Raw genomic sequence first — 7107 nt, 5'->3', positions numbered from 1 at the left:
CAAACAAAAAACTTGTATATACACGTGTTCATAGAGAGCGACATAATATTTGTGTATTTGAAAAAAAATATGTCATTCCTGCAATAAAACTATTCTTATACAGTAACTATACCAATGCTGTCTCATCGAAAATGTTAGGACTAAAATACTCTTGTGAATCGCACAATAATTACCTTGACAGGGAGACACATAAGGTAACCGGAATTTTCACAATGTATTATCGAAGACTATCGTTTATCACAGAGTATAAAATTCAGTGTCCAAAAACTTTAGGATTTACATCACAATAGTTATCAAAGGTACCAGGATTATAATTTAATACGCCAGACGCGCGTTTCGTCTACATAAGACTCATCAGTGACGCTCAGATCAAAATGGTTATAAAGCCAAACAAGTACAAAGTTGAAGAGCATTGAGGACCCAAAATTCCAAAATATTGTGCCAAATACGGTTGTATAGTAAATACAAATCAAAGAAGTGCATTCGTACACTTTGTATTTATGGTAAATTAAATAATACAATCTGTTGAAGAACATGTAATTATTATAACTTTGTGTTATTAGAAAATATAGCCATAACTGCATTCAATGAACCAGTTTAATAGCAACGTCCTCAAGCGGCTTTTTCGGTTTAGACTAAAGTACAATGTTAGCTGAAATTATTATCTGAGTAACACTTAATTGGCATACTTAACAAACTACTTTGTAAACAAGTATACTCAAGACAAATGCTGATGAAAACAAACAACACATTATTGAAATATGATTGCATCAACTTAATGAAAAGTGGTATTTCACGGAAATTTTATTTATATCACTACGAGATTAGAAGTTGTTCTTCTAATCTTTCTTTTATAATTAATAGACTCATTGACGCCATGGCTAAAAAAGAAAAAGACAAATAGAAAAACAACAGAACACAAAACACAACATAGAAAACTAATGACTGAGCAACACGAACCCCATCAAAAACTGAGGGTGATCTCAGGTGCTCCTGAATGGTAAGCAGATCCTGCTCACATGTGACGCCATTGGTGTTACTCCTATGCAATACGTAGATAAGTTAAATCAAGTTATTAAGACATCACGCAATAGTGGATTGGTTATTAAAGCTTTAAAGCTCGATTTGCTGGCCGACTTTAAGCTATAGATACTCACTTTATGGAAAACCAATATGATTTTATAGAGAGTTTAGTGCCATAATGATGCTTGAATGGTCTGTTTTAAGGTTTGAGCAAAAAGGGAAAAAAGAAAGACACTGTATACACAATCAAAATCATACATATAAAAAAAGACAGTGCGTGACCATTTTTACAATAAAAACTGCATGGAATACATAACGAACCACATAATTTCATAGGAGACTATCCACTGACCAACAAATATTAAACCTGTGAACTCTTGTACTCTTGGAGGAGTATTTCAAGGCAATTTTATATTTACGCTAAATAGTATAATTTTCTTTTTACTTCCCTATAGTGGATTTTTTTTTTTAATGAAATCCTCTTACCTAAACACGAACAAAACAGAACTATGACGTAAACAGTAATTTGACTATAACCATTGGCTCACAACATAAGCAGGAGACTTTATCGTATACTATACGTTTATCGCTGTATGCTATCTGTACATCTGTATTTGTATAGCAAAAAGATCGATTGCACGATAAATACATGTATTTGATCTAGTTTTACCAAAACCAAGTCTGACTACCATTAAAGCATTCCGTTTGATATATAAGGAGCTTATTTTCTATTGTTCGTAAATAAACTCCGTTTTTTTTTAAAAAAGACAAATAGTTTTCTTTTTTTGTAAATCCCTTGTATTACATTACAAAAGAAATAAAAACAGTCAGGCAAAAATCATACAAGGAAAGGAGTTTGTCCCTGAGATATTATATTTTTGTAATCATTTTTTCGACATAAACGATTTATTAAGTTTAAAAATTGACAAACACATTAAAATTACGTTGAGTTTAAATTGATGTAGTATGTCAAGTAAAAAGCGAAAAAAACCACTACAACACAACAATAAATAAAAACCTAAAATGTTTTACGAAATTTGTTATTCGCAGTATTTCCTTTTAGTTCATAAAGTTCTTTGATGCATCAATGTCTGTTTCTCTCGTTCAATTGGTTTTAATGGAAACTAAATTTCCAGATTCAGGATAAATCACACAATTGATAGAACAGAAAATATCTGATATTGTTTGGGTTCAAATATAAGCGCATTGTGTTATCTCGACTCTTCCTTCACTTTCTGATGTTTAGATAATCTAATAGTTTTTACACAATATTCATAGGAATATTCTATTAAGATTTTGTATAAAAACGAAATAACAAGCTATTTCAATGTACATTAAAAGTTGTTTTAGTGTAAACGGACATTTATGTAATACGATAAGTTTTATTCCATTAAGGAATTGTAAGCCATATACCAGATTGATTTCTACATTACTATATGATTAAGCTAACCTACAGGAGAAGAAGTTGACTCATTTTGAGATTTGCCACCAGACATGAAAGGAAAACCATTTAACTCCGTACAATGGGACTGATTTCGTATTGAATTGAAATCTTGCATTAACATATTTGCTACTGAACCGTAAAAAATCGTTACATTGCTAATAATTCGAATTGTTCTACAAGAAAGCAATCATGAAGAGCATGCAAACATAACTCTCAATACTAGATTATAGTTACGGGATGTTTAAATCTGCAGATACGTTCGTCGGAAAAAGGACGTTAATGCTGATGTTTCGTGGAGATAAAGTGCAACAACAATTCAAGGAACACAAAAATTTCTATTGCAAGGCAAAATTGTTTTCCATGAATCATATCCTCTCCTTTATTCCAAGTTTTTTCCTTTATCCTAATCAACTCACTTTGCAGTATATACCTATTAACTCAATTATAATTTTTATGTGTTTCGTCCTAATTTCAAGTTTAATGCCGTTTCCGTGAAAAACTATAGCATTCTTTCGGTTCTCTCGTTTTCATAAACGAGCATTTTTTGATAAGTCGTCACTTTTTGCAATTGTTTATGGTTTCAATATCTTATTTCTGTTTAAGAAACCCTTACAGTATTAGGTGGATGAACGAAGTATTTTTTTGGCTCATGAAAACTGAAGAATTTTAAAAAGTTGTTGTACACAGGGAATCGTTCTTATCATTCACTACAGAGCAGATATAATTGATTTTTGTTTTACATAATTCGTAAGCGTCCCCGATTTCGTTCGGTACAAGTTGTTAATGTTATACACCAAAACAACCAAACCATTGAACTCATAATTTATACGAATGTACCGTATAGCAACAGATTTGACTGTTTTACAAAATCTGCTAGAATAAGGGATTGGCTAACAAAAGAGTGTTTCTGTGTAAAATAAAGTTACATAAAACATCTGATATGAGTTTATTGACTTTTCAATGAAGTCTGTTCAGTGGAAAATGTTCATAATCAGTGATGTATTGGTTGTTGATTCTAACCTTTAGATAGTATAGTGTAATTTATTACAACACCAGAATCAGACTTAAGACTGTGAAAAATTTAAACCTCTGACAGAGGTTTGTATTAGATTCTGTTTAAATTTACACTATCGGGACCCTCACCTTCCAAACACGAGCAATAAAAGTACTGCAATGGTATGGTTGTTTCATTGAAAATTCCCTTTTCGTAAAAAAACACATCAATTAGTTACTTTGTATGCAATTTCTGTCTCTTTGTAATACCGTGATGATGCCAGTGGCGTAGTGTTGATATTTAACAAGAAAATATAGCACTGGGGGCATTACAGGATGCACTTCGTAAATACAGCTGCTTCACAAACAAACCAAGCATCTTTTGTGGAGATATATAATATTCAAATATATTTTGTTTAGTTTTCCTACTGGTTCCCAGACACGAATTGAAAATTTTACCAGTATAAATACACACGGATAGCGGCCAAATTAAATTCTGAGGAAGTCCCAAAGTGACGGGAGGGATAGTACAAAATTTAAGTATCAGTTTAAACTCTTAGAATTTCGAGGCATTTAAAATTTAAAAATATGCTGCACAGCCCTATGTTTTGATCTTGTAAAATTGTAGTGCATATAAACATTCCATTGTAGGATAAATTTTTACGAAACTTATAGTAAAAGTGGTACATTTTTAACCGTTAGAGGAGTATCTATGTGAAATTGCATTGTCTATATTTACAGAAGTGCAACCTCATACAACCATCGAGCTTTGAAACGACGTAAGAGACAGGAAAATTAATACTGTAGCTTTCACAGTAAAACGTTATAGGAATAAATAACTATATCAAGCCTACAATGCGTAGATATAAAAATGTATGTAACTAAACTATGATGGGAAACCTTTGACTTCTTTCTTTTATATAAACTTTTGATTTGGTAGCATAGAACTATGTAGAATACTCCTGTTGAACTTATCGTGCATAGATGACGTTGTCTATTTATAATTTTATATATGTATGATGGTATTCACCTGCTATCTTTGGATTCAACAGCTTTAAGAATATGGTGGACACTTGTTTATATGCCATGTATATGCAACACAGCTCATGGTAAAGTATGCCAACAAGAATGCTGGTATTAAATCTCAGTACACTTTGATGTTTAAGGGCAATTTGTATGACTGTTACTTTGATAAAATTAACTTGCACATAATATATGTGTGTATCTGTGGAATATTTTGGCATGGTTGATGATAATAGGTATTGTGGCATAATTATAAAATACACTTTATATGGATATGATATATTAATTTTATTTGTAAACTATGGTAACATACAGTCAATCTCAAGATATCTATTTTAATCTTAAAAGCAATGTAAATTTAACAATGGGGTACACATTGTCTTCCTTTACTTCAGAAAATAAATTTGAACCTTGGTGATAATCAACGTACATGTATATATATGATTTTCTGTACCTCACCATGGTACGCACTTTTAAGACATAAAAGAACTTTTTCTTATAAATATAAATGGACTATTCTTTATTAATGATTATATTATCATATTCAATGACTTCCATCCTATGAAAAGTAGTTCATAATGATTGCTTAGTCACTGTATTGTGTGTATTGCAAGAACATCAAGTAACATAATGTTAAATGAACATTGCAACATGTCAACTCTTTCGATGACAATACTTTTTTCTAGAAACTATAACTCCAAGCAAAATTATTTCCAAGTAAAAAATAATTTTTGAACGAAAAAAGGAGTTCTTAATTAAGAAAAAAATGACATCTCAAAGACTCGTTGTTTGGTCACTGTCATAATACATTGTAGTTGTCTCATTAGCATTTTAACAAACTCTCCATATTTTTAAGTCAATAGAAGAAAATGATTTAACCCAAAAACAAAACTTAATTGTAAGATCTCTGAAATTCTCTACACGGTACGAGTTTTTCTCATTGTTGGAGATTGTACGGTTACAGTAACACCTGTAACTACTTAAACCCATTTCTTATGCACTTTGGTTTGATAAACTGACTGAATATCATACTACACCTCCTTATTTTTATATGCATTATAATTTACATGTACATGTAATTGTAAATATATATATCAGAACAAAATTCATTGCGTCACTTTCATTTATGCATCCTTTGGCACAATACAAGTTCTAAAATTACACAACATAATACAACTAAATGTTATTTCAGATGAAAGTTTTGTTTCAGTTCCATTCATAGGATTTGTTATAATTTTGTATGTTTTGCCAAGTCCAATAATTCGCTCTATATGCACGCGTTTATTGGAGACTTTTCTATCCCGTATAAGAGTTTTCGAACTAATTCTGTTTTCCTTTTTGAACAAAGTTGGAATATTGACGGCATCATCCATTTTAGCAAACAAATCTTGCACATTAAAACCTTTATCTGCCATCACACTGTCACCTGGATCACATTATTGAACTATTCTACAATGTACATCGTTCAACTATTTGATGGTCACAGGTATAACCAACATATGCATTAGAGACATAGTTGACTAAACCACCAGGTGTCGAACATACAAGTATTTTCAGTGTTTCTGTTTTTATATGATGAAAAGGTTGCTCTAGGAGCTTTAGTTTTTTTCACGGGACATTCTGTGCTGTCAATAATAATCCTAGTTGTAGGAAACTTTAATTTGAAGTCAGATGGCGAGCAATACCTGACTAAACCACTAGATGGCCAAGTGTTAGCCTCTCGCCACTATTTAGACATAAAAACAATCCATGTATACACAATATTCTTAACACTAGATTCAGATATTGAAAACAATCTAGACAGTTCAAAGTTCGTTGTATAATGCCTCAATTTCATCAAAGTCATAAAAAAAACTGAATTTCAACTGACACGCTATCAATTTGAAAATATATGTATCTCAAACAATGTGCTTCTGGACCAAGCGTGGTCAAAACAAATAAAAATTTAGTATACGACTCTAAACCGGTATAAAAAACCATGGCTGTGTCATCATTTGCCAAATCCTCTGCTGAAAACTTAGGCATTGATGGTGTTCATGTAATTCCATCAGTGAAGCTCAACATTAGCCCGGCAGTTGGTGGTGGACAGTCATAAATCCTTTCTGCAGTATGAATGACTTCTTCAGAAAAACCAACCTCACAATCAAAACTTTCCTCTAGATTTCTACTACAATATTCATCCAGTTTAGTTCTTTTGTTTTCACGGGAAACTGCCCTGATTTTTCTTTTTGCAGACGATTCAGTCTCTTGCTTGGTCAAGGAAAATAAGCTGGGAATGGCAGTAGACATAAGTCTCTGTATGATGGGTTTGCGCCCTGAAAAAGGTTATAAAACATTATTTTTTTGAAAATTAAATGAACTTCCATTAGCAATGTATACTTTGTACTACCTGGCAAAATATTAACTAGATTTATTCATTACAATGTGGATAAAACTATGTTTGCCTGATTCAATGTATGTTATGTAAATCCAAAGGACAAACAATGAGAGACTTATGCAACACAATTACCTACTATAATATAGATGAGAGCATGTCATTGTTTTGTTCTTGTTAACATTTTCATTGGTATTTATCAAGAAAGCCTATGAGGCATAGCTTATGCATTCCTGTAATAACTACATTA

General features: G+C 31.7%; 1 pseudogene; it reads right to left on the bottom strand.

Moving 5' to 3' along the window:
- Positions 1-5567: 5567 nt before the first annotated feature.
- LOC127738956 (uncharacterized) lies at positions 5568-6508 on the bottom strand (annotated as a pseudogene).
- Positions 6509-7107: the final 599 nt, after the last annotated feature.

This window comes from Mytilus californianus, unplaced genomic scaffold (assembly GCF_021869535.1).
Source record: "Mytilus californianus isolate M0D057914Y unplaced genomic scaffold, xbMytCali1.0.p SCAF_1, whole genome shotgun sequence".
NCBI classification, from domain to species: domain Eukaryota; kingdom Metazoa; phylum Mollusca; class Bivalvia; order Mytilida; family Mytilidae; genus Mytilus; species Mytilus californianus.
Note: the sequence above shows the minus strand (reverse complement) of the source record. Positions and strands in the feature narration are given on the sequence as shown.